This window comes from Sceloporus occidentalis, unplaced genomic scaffold (genome assembly GCF_023333645.1).
Source record: "Sceloporus occidentalis isolate IW3139 unplaced genomic scaffold, rSceOcc1.0.p SCAF_8, whole genome shotgun sequence".
NCBI classification, from domain to species: domain Eukaryota; kingdom Metazoa; phylum Chordata; class Lepidosauria; order Squamata; family Phrynosomatidae; genus Sceloporus; species Sceloporus occidentalis.
In genome coordinates this window covers 19,720,410-19,736,662 of record NW_028316988.1, presented here as the reverse complement: position 1 = coordinate 19,736,662, position 16,253 = coordinate 19,720,410, and the positions used below count along the sequence as shown (strand labels likewise).

General features: G+C 43.6%; 1 protein-coding gene across 1 annotated transcript in view; it reads left to right on the top strand.

Annotated features, from left to right (window-relative positions):
• The window catches only part of GPSM1 (G protein signaling modulator 1), a 77,507-nt gene that overhangs the window by 44,548 nt on the left and 16,706 nt on the right, over window positions 1-16,253 (top strand). The window lies entirely within an intron of this gene.

Below are 16,253 nucleotides of genomic sequence, written 5' to 3'. Positions count from 1 at the left end.
TGCACATTTAGTGCAGTCCAGGCATCCAAACAAAAGAGGAAAAGCAAAGTGATCAAGGGAATGAGAACACAGCAAAAAGAAGAGGATAGATCTGTAAGGATAGATCTGCAAGGATAGATCTGCCAGGGAAATTGGCCCCTGGCCCTTGTTCAGTTGCCCACCTTGGGATGCCCATTTAAGTTGACAGTTCCTTTTGCCCAAGGAATCTGTATGCCAGGGTTGTTTTTGTCGGGTACCTTTCTCTCTGACTAGGCCATTTATAGTCAAGTAGAGAGAAAGATGATCAGCTTCGGCGAGGGATGACGATTTACAGACGCACATCCCTTCGATATGTTTAGATACCAAGCCATTTTTAAAGCAAGCGGTTAGGAGTAAACGCCTGCCAACACCGAGCAGCTTTCTTTCCTTTCCCTTTTTATTTTTTAAAGACCTGTTAAGAAATAACAAGGGGAAATTATGGACATATTGCCATGTCGCCGCTGGAGGCAAGAGGTGTTGGCCCTCCATATCTGTGGCTTTGTCGTTTCCTAGGGATCTCTGGATCCTCCAATGCAGCTCTGCCAGAAGTTGATGATAGAGTTGTGCTATAGAACCAAGAAGCTCCTAGAGAAACACTCCTCTAGACATTTGTAGCTCCTCCAGCATGATTCTATGATTAACATCTGACAGTTGTTGACCACTGAGTTGCACTGGAGGACTTAAAGGTACCTAGAACAATGTTCTCTCAGATAAAAAGAATAGTGTTGTTTTTATTTTTCTACATTCATGGGAGTCCCTTACTCCTAACCCCAGCAAATGTGAAGGGTCCAGTGTAGAAGTCCCAAGGTGAGTAAGTGAATCATTTGTCAATTTGAGCCCAAGTTGTCATTGAAGCGACTTAAGTCCAAGCCAGGTCTATGTCAGTCGTGTCAAGTCTACATCACTGGTCCTCTGCCTCTTGTTCTGAAACTGTTGATGCTTTCCTGAGCAAAGGAGGAGGAGATCACCCCATTCTAACAAAGAAAGAGTTTCCTGAGACAGAAGCATCCTTCTCTGTTGCTGCAGCCTGAGCTGACCTTGCACAGACTGTTTAAGAAATTGCAAGGGCTGAAAGTTATTATTATTCTTTGCTAGAGGCAACCTGGATTAGCAAGTCAATGCCCAGATGGTGTGTCATGCAACCCTCAAGCTTAGAAAACACATTTTAAGGGTGAATGAGAGGGCTGACTAGGCAGTCTTTGCCAACTCTTCTGCAAATTTCCAAACCGTTCAAAGCACTCTCGTGTGTCCTCACCTGAGATGGTGGTGGGACCAAGAGAAAGCCTTTCCATGAGTATCGCAAAACTCAGGCAGGCTCCTATAGAGAAATACAGTCTGACACACAGTCTAGAGCCAAGGCTTACATCACTGGACCCATCACTGTGTGCATGGGCCTTCAGGTTGTCTGTTGACTTATGGTGATCCCATGAATCTGATTAGTTTGGCCACTTCCTCTGAACTAGAGCCTTCAGTACCTGATATTCATATCTGGTCTCCCATTCAAGTACTAACCAGGGCTGACCCTGTTTAGCTTCCAAGATCTGGTAGAGTCTGGTGCGGCAATGTGATAGCCATCTTTGCCTTCCTGTGTTAAGAGATTAAGTTCATCTGGTTCATTTCCCATCCTCTGTGCATTGGTGTGTATGTGTGTACTTGTGCACCTTCAAGCCACCTGTCAGCTTGTAGGGTTATCTTAAGCAAGGAAGGCTCAGAAGTGATTTGGCCAGTTCCTTCCTCTGAAATAAAGCCTACAGCACCCCATATTTGTTGGTTGGCTCCCATCCAAGTACTGATCAGGGCTGATCCAGTTTAGCTTCCAAGATCAGATGGAATCTGTTCCCATCTGAATAAACAGATCCCATCCGATATGTTATGTCATAACCCCTGGAATCAGGGGTTATAATATAAACATAGCACTATTATACTAGTTTGATACCCAGAAGTCCTGGGATTTGTAGTTTGGTGAGGCACTTGAGTGAGATTGAGACCAATCCAAAGGCAATGCAGAAAGTATTTGAGGCCACATGTGGGCTCCTGGCTATTCATTTTTTAAATCTCTATGCTAGATAAGGAATAATGACAAATAGATCCATTAAGTTTTGTGTTTCAAGCTGCTAACGTTGTTGAGCGGACATAAATTTCAATTTCCTTAATTATCCGTTTTCATTATTGAATTGTTTGGGTCTTCTTAGAATTAAGTATCGATTGGCTAAGATTGTGTAAATAAACTCCCTTTTGGGAAGGAGAATCAACCAAGATATTATGTTTTTCCGAGAAAACCGGCCATATAATCAGAAGAAGGTTTTTATCTCCAAATGGTTGACTGCAGCTAACGTTCCACGGCCGAGCCAGGATTCGAACTCTGGTGTCCAGAGTTATAGTCCAGCCTTCAAACCACTGTGCCACTCTGGCTCTCAGTAAGGATGGTGCCCATGCCAATTGAAAGCAATCCTTGCAGGGGAAACAGTAGCCGCATGGACAATGTGATGATTTTGCCTTGGGATTCAGTCCAAACTTGAAAGGACCTACCCAATGTTACACCAAGGGAAGTAATAGTGCCACTCTCTTCTGTTTTGGTCAGACCTCTCCTGGGATCCTGTGTCCAGTTCTGGGCACCGCAATTAATCCTCTGACAGAGAGCTTTGGGGTCACAACAAACTACCGTTTCCAGATTGCCATAGCAGTTAAAGTGGTGTCAAACTGAATTATTTCTGCAGTGTGGATGCAGCCATAGTCCACCGATCAAACCACCAGACCATGCTGGCTCTACCTTAACCTTGAATAGGTGGCAAAAATTCCCTCAAGTCCCCTATTTGGGAGCAATTTGAGACAAATATTGCCATGTTTTGCCCAGTCTTGCTCTAACATTGTATGTGGATTAGGTTGTCTTCATGCATTCTTCCACTTCCTAACCTCTGGAGACCTGAACAATGTGGTCCTCATGCATCACTCCCATTGTGACTAACATGGGAATCATGCAAGAACATTAAAATCCCTTTTGTTTTGCTGGTTCTCCTTTCAAAAAAGAACAACTGCAGGATAAAAGGGAATAAATCCAAGACAGATTTTGATCGCTAGAACTCCAAATATTTGATTTTTCTGGGAGTCTGGAAATCTTCATTTGTCCATTTTTTATTGTCCCTCGGACATTCCTACAGAGCATCTTGGGGCTGTTTCTAAAACCATCTAGCTCCCATCCAGAATAGTGAAATGAATCTCTCTGTCTCTTGTAAGCAAATAAAAAAGCTACATCCTCCTGCTGATGTTTGTTCCAGATTCATTTATTACTTCTTTATAGCATTTTCTTTCTGCTCAATGATTGGGAAGTCCTGCATAAAAACACGAAGAAACAGTCCCTGCTTTCAGTCTTAAAAGGCCTGACGCAAAAGGAAAACAAAGTGACTCAGACCCAAGTTTTTGAATGTTAGCGTTACCTCTTTCCAGGTTTTTTGGGGCCAGTTATTGCACTTTAAATGTCAATATATATATATATTTAACAAGAATATAAATTATACATTATTTCTTGACACATGTGTATTGTCTCAAAAGCTCCATGCATCCAATTCAGTGCCGGTCCAGGACTGGATTGCAGAACTCTTTTTGCCTCTACTGTTCCATATTTCTGCAACATTTGGTGCAATCTTAAAGCCCTAAGTAAAATTTTAAAAATACACAAAAGAAGCAAATGCAATACAGAAATTATACAGTACAAAGAATTTACCTTTTCTTCGTGGGGGTTGTTGTGAGTCACCAGTTCGGTGAGTCGCCAGTGTGGTTGTTATTGTGTGCCATCAAGTCATTTCCAAGTTATGGCGACGCTATGGTGAACCTATCGTGGGGTTTCCTTGGTAAGATTTGTTCAGAGGAGGTTTGACACTGCCTTCCCCTGAAGCTGAGACAGTGTGACTTGACCAATCTCACCCAGTGAGTTTCCATGGCTGAGCATGGATTTGAACCCTAGACTCCAGAGTCCTAGTCTGAGGCTCAAAACACTACACTACACTGGCTCTCTTTCATATATTAATATATTAGTTTTAATATTTTAGTATAGTATAATGTTGTGTTTTATTGATTTCTTCTTGGCTATAAATGATGATGATGATCATCATCACCATCAGTTATAGTGTTTGAGTAAGAAACAGAGATGGATGGAAGAGGGAAGGAGTAGCATAGCATTTCCCAAGAGCTGTCTGTCCTCTACATCATAGGGATTCGTACCCGTCTCCAACCTCACTGCTCTTTGGAAAGCAATTCTGAACAAAATTGGGATCATCTTTTATAATCCGTATTACGATTTGCCGACTACAGCAAGAAAGTCAAAAAGACCTCTAATGCGTAGTGATATTAAACCTCTTACTGATTCTGCTTTGAGTATGATCTGAATTAATCCAAATATTAAAGTGCTTTTCTTGGCTTAACGTTTGCCGAGGGCCAGAGACAGGGATTTCGAAAGCAAGGAGGGCTCTAAATATATAGTTTTGTGATTCTGAGTATTAGTGGGCACTTGGGGAAATCTTGACAGTCTATATATTTGGCTCTGCTTCGCTCGCTCTTTCCTGTTACATCCTGCTACCTTCAGCCTCTTTTTAAAAAATGCCACATGCAACCTTTAAAAAAATAGTTTGCACAATTTAAATACACTATTTAAAGCTTAGACTTCCAGCAATATCAAAGGAGGTGCACAGTTTTACAAAGGCAAATATTCTCTAGTCCTGAGATTCCTAGTTTGTTGCGGCACCAGAGCTCTCTCTGATGGAGAAGGCTAAACATCTCACAAAACTACAAATCCCAAATTTCCATAGCATCAAGGGGCCATGGCAGTTAAAACAGTGTTAAAACAGTTTGTATGTGGTTTTATTTTATTTTTATTGTTAGTTTTGTTTGTTGCTTGCTAAATTTGTCTGTCCTTGTATGCTTTTTTAGATATGCTAAGGCCCTCTTCTGTATTGGTGCAATGTAACCATGGTCAGAACAAGTGCGTGTGTGTGTAAAAAGGCGATATATGCACGTTTCCTATTTATATGTGTATCTTACATATTTATCCCAGCTCTCTTAGCTTAGAGGCCACTTTGGAAGGAGAAGAAAAGTGTTTTCACACTCTTCCTAAAAACAGCAAGAGTGGGAACTGATCACAAATTTGAGGATAGTAATTCCATAGCAACGCCGTCTCGTGTGTCCATCGAGTGGATTTCTGCAGGCAATATTATCCTGCTCTATTCTAGAAGTCACCGTTTAAATACTTGAAGGGATGTCATATTGAGGAGGGAACAAGCTTGTTTTCTGCTGCTCCAGAGACTAGGACCCGAAGCAATGGATGCAAGCATGAACTTTCCAAGACTTAAATCTACTTCCTTCCAGATGCATCTGAGGAAGTGGACTTAAGTTTTGGAAAGCTCATGCTGCCAACTTCTTTCTTTCAGTTAGTCTCAAAGGTGCCACAAAATGTCTCTATGTATTTATCCCAAGGAGGTTTGCCAGTGCCTTCCGCTAAGGCTGACTTGCCCAAGGTTGGCCATTGGGTTTGTATGACTGGGGAGGGATTTGAACCCATTTCCCAGTGTCCTAGTCCAACACTCAAACCATTGCAACATATTCTCTCTCACACACACATATACACCCTCATCCTCCCCACATACAACAGAATACAGTTGGCCCTCCGTATCCGCAGTTTCCTTATCCACGGATTCAAGCATCCCTGTCTTGAAAATATTCCAAAAGTGTATAAATTCCAAAAAGCAAACCTTGATCTTGCCATTTTATATAAGAGACACCATTTACCATGCCGCTGCATTTAATGGGACTTAAGCATCTTTTGGTATCCATGGGGGCGTCTTTGAACCAAACCCCAGTGGATACCAAGGATCCACTGTGCCATCAGTTTTCAGCGTTGGGGAAAGTTCCTCCTCTAGGCTACAAAGTTTTATACTACAACTCCCAGTATTCCTGGATGGGGGATTCTGGGGGAAATTAAGGGCTCAAAGTGGCCACTTTCTCTGCCTCGCATTCCACCTTTTCATTTCAAATTACCCATTCCTGTTTTCTGCATCTCTGGAGGGGTGAGAAGGAGGGTGCTCTCCCATCTGTGGCTAGTCCTTGTGGGTCCTGCCTCTTTGTTAAGGCACAGGAATGATGAATGCAAGATGACTGCCGGCGAGGCTAAATTTAGAGTCCTCATATCCTTTCGCCGAGGCGTCTTCTGCAGAAGTCTTCTATAGGCATCGAAATCTATGAGGCCATTTGAAGAAGCAGAGGGAAAACCCACACAGACACACAACCTTATTCCCAGCTCCTCTGGGCCCTGGGCTCATTTTGTGCAAGGTTACCCTTTTCCCAGAGACAGATTCACGTGGCTCATGGAGGCAAAACAGCTAACTAAATGTGAGCTTTCCCCTCTCTGCCGTAGCTGGATGCATGTTGCCTTCCCATTGCCTGTCTCCTCCGATGAGAGCCGCTTGGGTTGCAGATCCCTGCTTGATGCGAGAACCCAGGCACTTCCGTAAGGCCCACTGTTGATCCAGATAGGGACTGGCATTTTGAGGTTTTTCTCTTTCCACTGCAGACTCACAAAGGGCAGAGTTGTGACGGAGAGAGAAATGTTCTCGCTGAAACACAGACCTCAACAGCATGGCCAGGGATGCTATTTAATCCCTTTCTGACTGCAAACTTTCAACCAGGGCTGCCAGTCTATGCATCATGCCAGGAATGAGCAAAGGAAGATGTTAAGAACTGTTGGATATGGAATAGACCACCAGTACATCTCAGGCTGCCATTATTATTATTATTATTATTATTATTATTATTATTTTGTTCATTTAGATCCCGCATTTCTCCCAGTATTTAAAAACAATGTGGATGAAAAAGGATATGGAAAAATAAAAGTATAAATATAAAAGTTAGTTTAAAAGCAAAGAAACAACTTAGACAGTTAAGACATTACAAACATTAACATTCATTAAAAGGCTGCTGTTGGCGTGTGCTGTGTGCTTTCCAAGTCCTTTCTGACTTTGGTGACCTATTTTAGGGTTTTCTTGGCAACTTTCTTCAGAGACGGTTTGCCGTTGCCATCCCTTGAGCTTGTACAAACCATAAAACAGCATAACACATCATTAAAGACCCATCCCATACTTTTGCACAAAGCATTGGGCATGGTGCCCATTGCATATTTGGTTGTGCATTCAGTTCCAGAGTTGATGTCCTGTCCCAGTTGTGCAGTGTCACCATTCAGCACAAGGGAGGCATTGCACAATGAATGCATAACTCCACATGTGCTAGGCAGTCTGGATGCAGGGTTTCCATCATAGCATTTCCCTTTGAAAAGGTTGGATTATTTGCACATTGCTTCTTTGCAAAAAAGAGTCTGCAGTTGTGGAAAATCACATGTACATTGACCATTGTCACAAAGGTACTGCAGGGAGAAAATAAAGTGGAACTTTTCATCCCAACAAATGGCATCAAAGTAAAAGGTAAGCCGCATTGGCACAAGCTCTATACTTGCCTCTATTGGTGGCAACTGTGCCAGCCTAGCTGGGCGCTGTGTCCAACTGCTGGCTGGCTCCTTTCAGTGATGTCAGTAGTCCAGTGCTTCTCTGCATTGCAACTAGGCCAAGGGAAGAGAAGGAAAAAAACAAGACGACGGTTCCCGAAATCTCAATGGCATATCAAACATTAGAGATGGAGGCTTAGGAAGTAGCCCAGAAAGGCAATCTAGGGTTTTGGCTTGCTGGCAGCTCTTTTCCGACTTCAGTTCACACTTGTGATTCATTGTTGTTTTTAATTCTTCTCAAAGTAATCGACCCCCACTCATTTTTAAATTAAAAAATGCCATCACTTCCCTTCCTGAAGGTGCTTGGACTCCGAAATGCCGCAGTTGAAAGTCAGCCAGCCCTGTCACTCAGCTAGTCAGGAGATTCATTGATGTCCCCAAAGAGAGTGTGTTAGTGGTGGCTTAACATTCCTCTTCTTCTTTTTTGTTTAGTTAGTAAAGGAAATGGGCACATCTTTGCAAAATGATCAGACAGGTCTCTCTCTCCTCTCTCTCTGTTCCTTTATGCCTAGGGCCTAAATAACTAAAAGGCACCAGATCCTGTCTGATATTCGAAGTTAAGCAAGGTGATCCCTAGAATGGGAAATCACCAATGAAGACCGGGCACCATAGGCTATACAGTGGTCCCTCCACATTCGCTGGCATTAGGGGTGAAGGATTGCTGTGAATGTGGAAAAAACACAGATAAACAACAACACTACTCTTTTAATCTAAGAAAACAACTCTCTAGGTATCTCCAGGTCCTCCAGTGCAACTCTGTGGTCAACATCTGCCAGAGGCTGATCATAGAATCACGCTGGAGGACCTACAAATGCCTAGAGGTGTGTTTTGGTCCTCCAGCACAACTCTGTGGCCAACATCTGGCAAAGTCGTGCTGGAGGACCTAGCGATTCCTAAAGAAAACACATTAACCAAAACTGCAAATAATCAAATCCGCAAAAGTCAAAGCCGCACATGTGGAGGGCCAACTGTATTTCAAAGGAAGGAACTGGCAAAATCACCTCTTAGTCTTCCTTCCTTAGTCATATTTAGCAATAGCAATAGAAATGTACTTGCTATTGCTATTGCTAAATATGATAGTCTCAGTCTAGTCATTTTAGCTTTTAGGGAGAATTCAGGCTTGATTTGCTCTGTTGGTCATTTTGGCACTGCTTGGTACATCTGTAGATGTTTTCTCCAGCACCACATTTCCAATGAGTTGATTCTCATTTTGTCAGCTTTCTTAATTTTCGACAACCATACATAGAAACTCAAACAATTCTAATTTTGCGAAGTTGAAGGTTTTCACGTTTGGCATCCATAGTGGTTTTGTTGGGTTTTCGGGCTATGTGGCTGTGTCCTGGAAGAATTTATTCCTGATGTTTCGCCAGAATCTGTGGTTGGCATCTTCAGAGAAATCTCTTCAGAGGAATTATTGGGAGACACCAGCCACAGATGCTGGCGAAACGTCAGGAATATATTCTTCCAGAACACAGCCACATAGTCCGAAAATCCCACAAAAAGCAATCCTAACTTTGCTATTCAGGGACATATATTTACACTGGAGGATCTTATCTAGTTTTTTAATGGCTAGCTTTCCAAGTCATGTGGCTCCTTACAGACTAACATGTTGCATTTGGCAAAAGCTTTCAAGCACTGCAGACTATTTCATTAGATGCATGGAGCATTGGCTCGCTTGGCAGATTATTATGCATGCGGTTGAGCTGGGTTGGTGAATGTGAAAGTATGGACATATATAGTCAAAATACAAATTGTTACCATAACAGTGATGGTTAACAAACAGTCCTTGCTTGGGGGGTAATCCAAACCTGCCATACTGTACATGAGCTCCATAATACATGTATTGTGATGAAAGGACTCTGTCTATTCTAGACATAGAAGAGTGTTGAAGTGTCGAAGTTCTTGCTGAATTCGCCGCTCCATATCCATGGATTTTTTGGATTCAAGCATCCACGGTTTGAAAATATTCTAATATATATATATATATATATATATATATATATAAATCCCCCAAAGCAAACCTTGATTTTGCCATTTTATATAAGGCACACCATTTAACCACAACATTGTATTGAGTGGGACTTCAGCATCCATGGATTTTGGTATCCACAGAGGGGTCCTGGAACCAAACCCCAGTGGATACCAAAGCCCCACTGTATAATCAAGTGGGATCATGGAGAAATAAATGCGCATATATATATATATATATATATATATATATATAATAAAAAACAGTAACAATTACCTAACCAATGGTAATTATGAAACAGTACTTGGGTGGCAACCGAACTGAGATGAAAAGCCTTCGTCCCTATTTGAGCTGCAAGAGATGGAGCTGAACCTCTTGACAAATTTTTGTACTGCTGTTTTTGATTGGAATTTGCTTTTGAAGCAACTTTGTTCAAAGATGGCCACCTTGAGGTCACTGTTCTGGGAGAATGGACTGTTTTTGCCACTGGTATTTAAATACTGCTATTTCTGATATCAGATTTGTGTCCCGCTTATTCCTTTGCATAGAGACTGGCCTCTTTGTCTTGCCATAGCTGAAAGGCTGCCAAGGTTTTGTGGAAGGCGCAAATCGCATTGTCTGCTAGATTGATCCCAAATGGGACTGAATCCTTTCCTTCCATAATAATTGACCAAACTGTTGTTGGTCATGAGTCTTCGAACTGCAGAGGACGGCTGACCATTTGTGTGATACTGGAACAGCTGAGAGAGAAAATGGAAGGTTATGGTGGCTGTGGGGCAGGCACCCACAGGAATAACTCCAAGCATTGAAGAGCACCAAGGGACAGTTGTTGTTGTGTGCCTTCAAATCATTTCTGAATTATGGTGACATTAAGGAGAACCTATCACAGGGTTTTCTTGGCAAGGTTTGTTCTGAGAGGTTTTGCTATTGCCTTTTTCAGAGGCTGAGAGAGTGTGCCTTGCCCTATATCATCCATTGGGTTTCCATGGCTGAGTGGGAATGTGAACCTTGGTTTCCCAGTGACCTAGTCCAATGCTCAAAGCACTACACCATGCTGGCGCTCACCAAGGGGAAGAGGAGCTGCAATGAAGCTATGTCTTGCTCTAATGCAGCAATGTCCAAACTCTGGCCCTCCAGATGTTTTGGACTTCAGCTCCCAGAAGCCTCAGCTACCTTGGCCAATGGTTTGGGATTCTGGGAGCTGAAGTCCAAAACACCTGGAGGGCCAGACTCTAAGAAACCTAAGGTGTTCTGACTGTAAAGGGTCTAATAGTAGATCAGAGAATCTTTTGGAATATTGTCAAGTCGTGGATGGCTGAATCCGTGGGATGCAGAATCTGTGGATACAGAGGGCTGACTGTATTATGACATTTGTATTACGTTATTGCAGTTGTTGTTGGCCCAACGGTAGCAAAGCTAAGGGATTTTTGTTTGCAAAGGGTCTAATGGTAGATCGGACAACATGGTGAGTCACCCAGAAGATCCACCTCTCTATTGAGTCGAAGCCCCTGTTTTTGGCTTCTGGGATGATGCCAGGTGTTTTCAAGCTCTTTCTGTGCAGCTGAGGGACTTGTCTGGTTATGGAAAGCTCCAGCCTTCGGGATTCCACATCAAATTCCTCATGCTCTGTGTGGGTGCATAGAATCGGCATTGAACTAGAACTGGTTGGCTGTTCTCTGTTTCCAGGAAGAGCTATGGAGAACTCGGTGCCAAATGCCTATCAGGCTTCTGTGCGTGTGCCTCCAAGTTGCCCAAGTGAATTTTCCCTAGGGTTTTCTTAGGTAAGGAGCCCTCAGAGGTGGTTTGGCCAGTTCCTTCCTCTGAAATACAGTCTGCAACAACCTGGTATTCATTGGTGGTCTCCCAAGTAAATCTTAGGAGAGGTCACAAGAGCCAGCTAGCACAGTGTAGTATCATAGAATCATAGAATTGTAGAGTTGGAAGAGACCACAAGGGCCATCCAGCCCAACCCCCTGCCATGCAAAATAGTAGTTGGGAAGTTGGACTAGAATTCTAAGAGACCCGGGTTTGAATCCCTGCTTAGCCATAAAAACCCATTGAGTGGCTTTGGGCAAGTCCCACTTTCTCAGAATCAGAGGGAGGCAAAACCAAGGAAACTCTTGGAAGGTGACAAGAGATAGCCTGATGTAACGGTTTGTGTGTTAGACTCTGCCCCTGGAGACCAGGGTTTGAATCTGTGTTGGGCCAGGCAATCCTGTTGGGTGACCTTAAGCAAGTCCCACTCTCTCAGCCTTTGGAGAAGGCAGTGGAGAACCCAAGGGAACCCTAGCAAAGGGTCCCAAGAGTGTAGCAGTTTGGGTGTTGGGCTTGGACTAAGATCAGGGTTTCAATCCCCATTGGGCCACCGAAACCCATTGGGTGGCCTTGGGCAAGTCATGCTCTCTCAGACTCAGAGAAAGGCAGAGATAAACCTAAGGATGGGTTCCTAGGATGCTTTAGCAGTTTGGGTGTTGGACTAGGACTTTAGGAGACCAGACTTTGAACCCTTGCTCAGCCATAGCAACCCACTGGGTCACCATGGCCAAGCCACACTCTCTCAGCCTCAGAGGGAGGCCATGGTGGCGTGCACACACACACACCTTTGAACAAACCTTGCCAAGGAAAATTGGGGCAGGGTGGCCATAAGTTGGACCCAACCTGGAGGCAGGCCCCAGCCACTGTGGTGCGCAGTCAGTGCCTGGATTCCCCAAATGCGTGTCTTGTGTGCTTGTGTGGAGGCATGGACACATGTCCAAAGTCTGGAAGGGGTGGAGATGAAGCCTCAGAGCCAAGGAAGGGAGGAGTGTGGCTTTAAGGACTAATCTCCACCCGCCTCCTTTTCCTTCTCTTTCTTTGCATCAGTCTCTCTCAGTCCAGACACTGCTGCGGCTGAGTTTGGATGCTTGTGAAGACCTCCAGGGATGCAAAGGCAGGAACCCCAGAGGTCCTTTCCACAGTAAGACCCTCTTTCCAGGGGACCCCAAGATCTGGAATCCAGGAAGGGATCCAGGGGAGGGGGGCCTGATCCAGCTGGGATCCACCAATTTGGAAAGGTTTGGGCTTGATGCTTGCTTCTTGGCTCGAAGACAAGAGTGCCAAACTCTGCTGTCTCTTGCTCTCGGTTTGCAAGGCTCTTGGGAAGCCTAGCTGTCCATCAGTCTTGGAGAAACCCCTAAAAGAAAATAGGGATGTACTGTATTGCCAAGCCAGGATTGGAAAGCAGATCGGAGGAAATAGCAAAGGGATCATTTTGCCAATGGACTTTGCTTAAGGGATCAGTTTGTGTACAGGTGATTGGCAAACATCTTTTAGAGTTAGGTTGCATAAAGATTTTATGTATGTATGTATATACTGCAAAATTTGAGTTGATGCCCTATAAAGAGGATTGCCGTCTGTCTGTCTGTCTGTCTGTCTACCTATCTATCTTATAACAGGAATTGACTTTTATTTACTGCAAACTTTAATTGGCCATCAGAATTGTTGAAATAGAAAATATGTGTTGTTAACGCTCCCCAGCCACCTAAGAGTGAGAAGCTTTATCTGTTGGAAGCTCTGTTTTACTATATAGCCTGCCTAAATAGAAGTTGGCTGGGCTTCTTACAAATCACTAGTATAGCACTTACAAATCTTATAAGTGGTAAATCACTTCTTATTGGTAAGGTGATTTTGTATATCACTTCTTACAAGTCACTTCAAGCCATTTCTGACTTAGGGCAGCCCTAAGGTGACCCTATCATGGGGTTTTCTTGGCAAGATTTGTCTAGAGAGGCTGAGAGAGTGTGACTTGCCCAAGGTCACCCAGTGGGTTTCTATGGCCGAGCTGGGAATCAAACCCTGGTCTCCAGAGTCGGAGTCCAATGCGCTAACCACTGTGCCATGATGGCTCCTTCTTATGAATATAGCTCAGATATTTGGAAACTTGTAAAGTAGTGGAGCTACTTTCTTTTGCAAGACATCCCCTTCTGCTCTTCCCTTTAAATGTGGGATTTAGCAGGTGAACATCTGGACTTGATATCCCCATTCAAAAGGTGGCCACTTTTAAGAGAAAGAAGTTGGTGTGATTCATGGCATCATGGGTTTATTTTGATGCAAAGTCCATGGTATTTATTTCTAGTGTGGTGGTGTAGCAAGGGGAAAAGTCCACCATCAAACTCCCCCCCCCCAAAAAAAAAACAACACACCAGATGTTGATAAGAGTGATGATGGATTTGTTGAGATCTCCAGAGTAGACTAGGAGACTTGGAGTTGGTAAGAATCAGGACTTGTTATATAGCCACCAACATTTCACTGGGGGAAAACTGGGGGTGCGTCTACACTGTCGAAATAATGAAGGTTGTTGTTCTTGTTGCTGGTGTTGGTGTGGTGTACGTTCAAGTTGTTTCTGGCTTATGGCAACCCATTATGGGGTTTCTTGGCAATATTTGTTCAGAGGGGGTTTGCCATTGCCATCCTCTGAGGCTGAGTGTGATGGTGCCCCAGTGAGCTTCCATTGCTGAATGGGAATTGAAGCTTGTCTTCAGAGTTGGAGTCCAGCACTCTGACCACTATGCCACAACACCGCTTTAAGTGTTGTAGCTCCAGTCTGTTCCACTGGCAAAAACTGGGGGTGCATTTACACTGCAGAACTGATGCAGTTTGAACCCACTTTCAGCGCTGTAGCTCCATTCTATTCTGTGGGGTCCTGGAATTTGTAGTTTTACAAGGTCTTGAGCAGTCTCTGTCAAAGAGTGCTTGTGTCTCACAAAACTGCAAATCCTCAGATTCTGTAGGATGGAGTCGTGACAATTAAAGTGGTGTCAAACTGCTTTATTACTACGGTGTAGATGCACCCTTGGCCAAACAGCACTAAGGTATGGTTAATATGACAAAAGTTGATCTTGAGGAAGAGAACAGACAAGCCAGGAGAGGTTGCAACAGTTTGCATTTGCCTGAATCTACTGGAAAGGGCCAGATTCTTCTCCTCCTCCTCCTCCTTTCTTTCTGCTGAGTTAACTGAGGTCCAAAACACACTGCAGAAATAATCTTTAGCTGCCTAGCACTGAGCCAGGACACTTAAAGTGGTCTCCAGATGGATTATTTCTGCAGTATGTTTTGGACCTGAGTTAATTTTTGCTCTCTGAACTCAGTTTACAGCAATGGAAGTAAGCTGAGAACAACAGGGGAAGGTGAGAGGGGAGAAACCGGGACATTGTAAAAGCAGTTGGAAAAGTGGGATGGCAGAAGATTAATCTGGACTATCCCCGCCAGATTGGAGAGTATGTAGTTGCTATGGCTGCAGGGGAATTCTGGGAGTTGTAGTCCATCCCTCTCCCAGAAATCACTATTCCAAGATTTTATAAGAAAGCCTTTGAAGCTGACCAGTCTCTTGGCTCATTGCAGCTTCTTTTCCTAGTGTCTGCTTTCTGTCTCTCCTTCTCATAACATGCAATGGAACAAAGTTTGCTCAGTCCTGGCATGTATCTTCCGACAGTCCATCACTCATTTATAGTTTAACTCTCTGATTTGGGATGTTTTGCTGAGAGACGGAGTCGTCTCTGGACCCTTTTTTGCCTCCTTTGCTGGTTGATTGATTGATTTATTTGTGAAATTATGTATAATCCCACTATTATTTGTTAAACATTAAAACAATTCCAGCCTTAAGGCAATGAAATGGTTTAAAGAAGATAAAATATATTAAATAATTTTATTTATGTGCCACCTTTCTCCCAAACTGGGACCCAAGGGGGCTTCCAAAAACAGGAGTTCTATAGTGCACTCCCTTAAATTCTAACATTAGAGGCGTCTGGCGGATCATTCTTAGACCCTCACAAAACTAGATATCCCAGGATTCTCTTGGATGGGGCCAAGGCAATTAAAATGTCATCACATTAGCTGGTCAGTGTGGTTACACTCTAGGATGAAGAGAATACAACCCAGATAGTAAAGAAATAAGTTGCATACCCTCCAAGTCTCCTACTTTGTCAGGGATAGTGCTGACTAGTCCTCTGTCCTTCCATTTTTTCAGCTGCTTTTAAAATGCCCTGGTTTCTCTCCCCTCCCATCCTTCATCCTCAGTTTACATCAGTTGGTGCAAACTGAGTTCAGAATGCAAAAGTAGTTTGCTCTCATTAGTGGCGAAGAAAGGAGAGGAGAGGGCAGACTTTTGCACTCCATAGGCTGGGACAACTGCTGCATCCTTTCCTAGCTGAGCTGTTCCTCCTCATTACTAACCTTTGTTACCTGGAAATTATATCTGAATGCACTTTCTCAAAAGTTCTTATAACAAAGAGCACTGCAGGATTAAAGCAGTTTGAGACCACTTTAACTATTCTGGTTCCGTCCTGTGGAATCCTGGGACTTGTAGTTTGTTGAGGCATCAGAGCTCTCTGACTTGTTGTTGTGCCTACAAGCCATTTCTAATGTATGGCAACCATAAGGCACACCTATCACGAGGTTTTCTTGTCAAGCTTTGTTCACAGGAGGCTTTGCCATTGCTTTCCCTTGAAGCTGAGAGCATGTGATTTTCCCAAGATCACCCAGTGGGTTTCATGGCTAAGCAAGGAATAAAACCCTGGACTCCAGAGTTGTAGTCCAACACTCAAACCATTAGGCTCAGATCTGTAGGCTCAGCTACAGATCTCAAAATTCCCTAGCATTGAGCCATGGTAGTTAAAGTGGTGTCAAAGTGCATTAATTCTGCAATGTAGATGCAGCTTTAGTCTTGGAGCTTAGGGAAGGACAGCA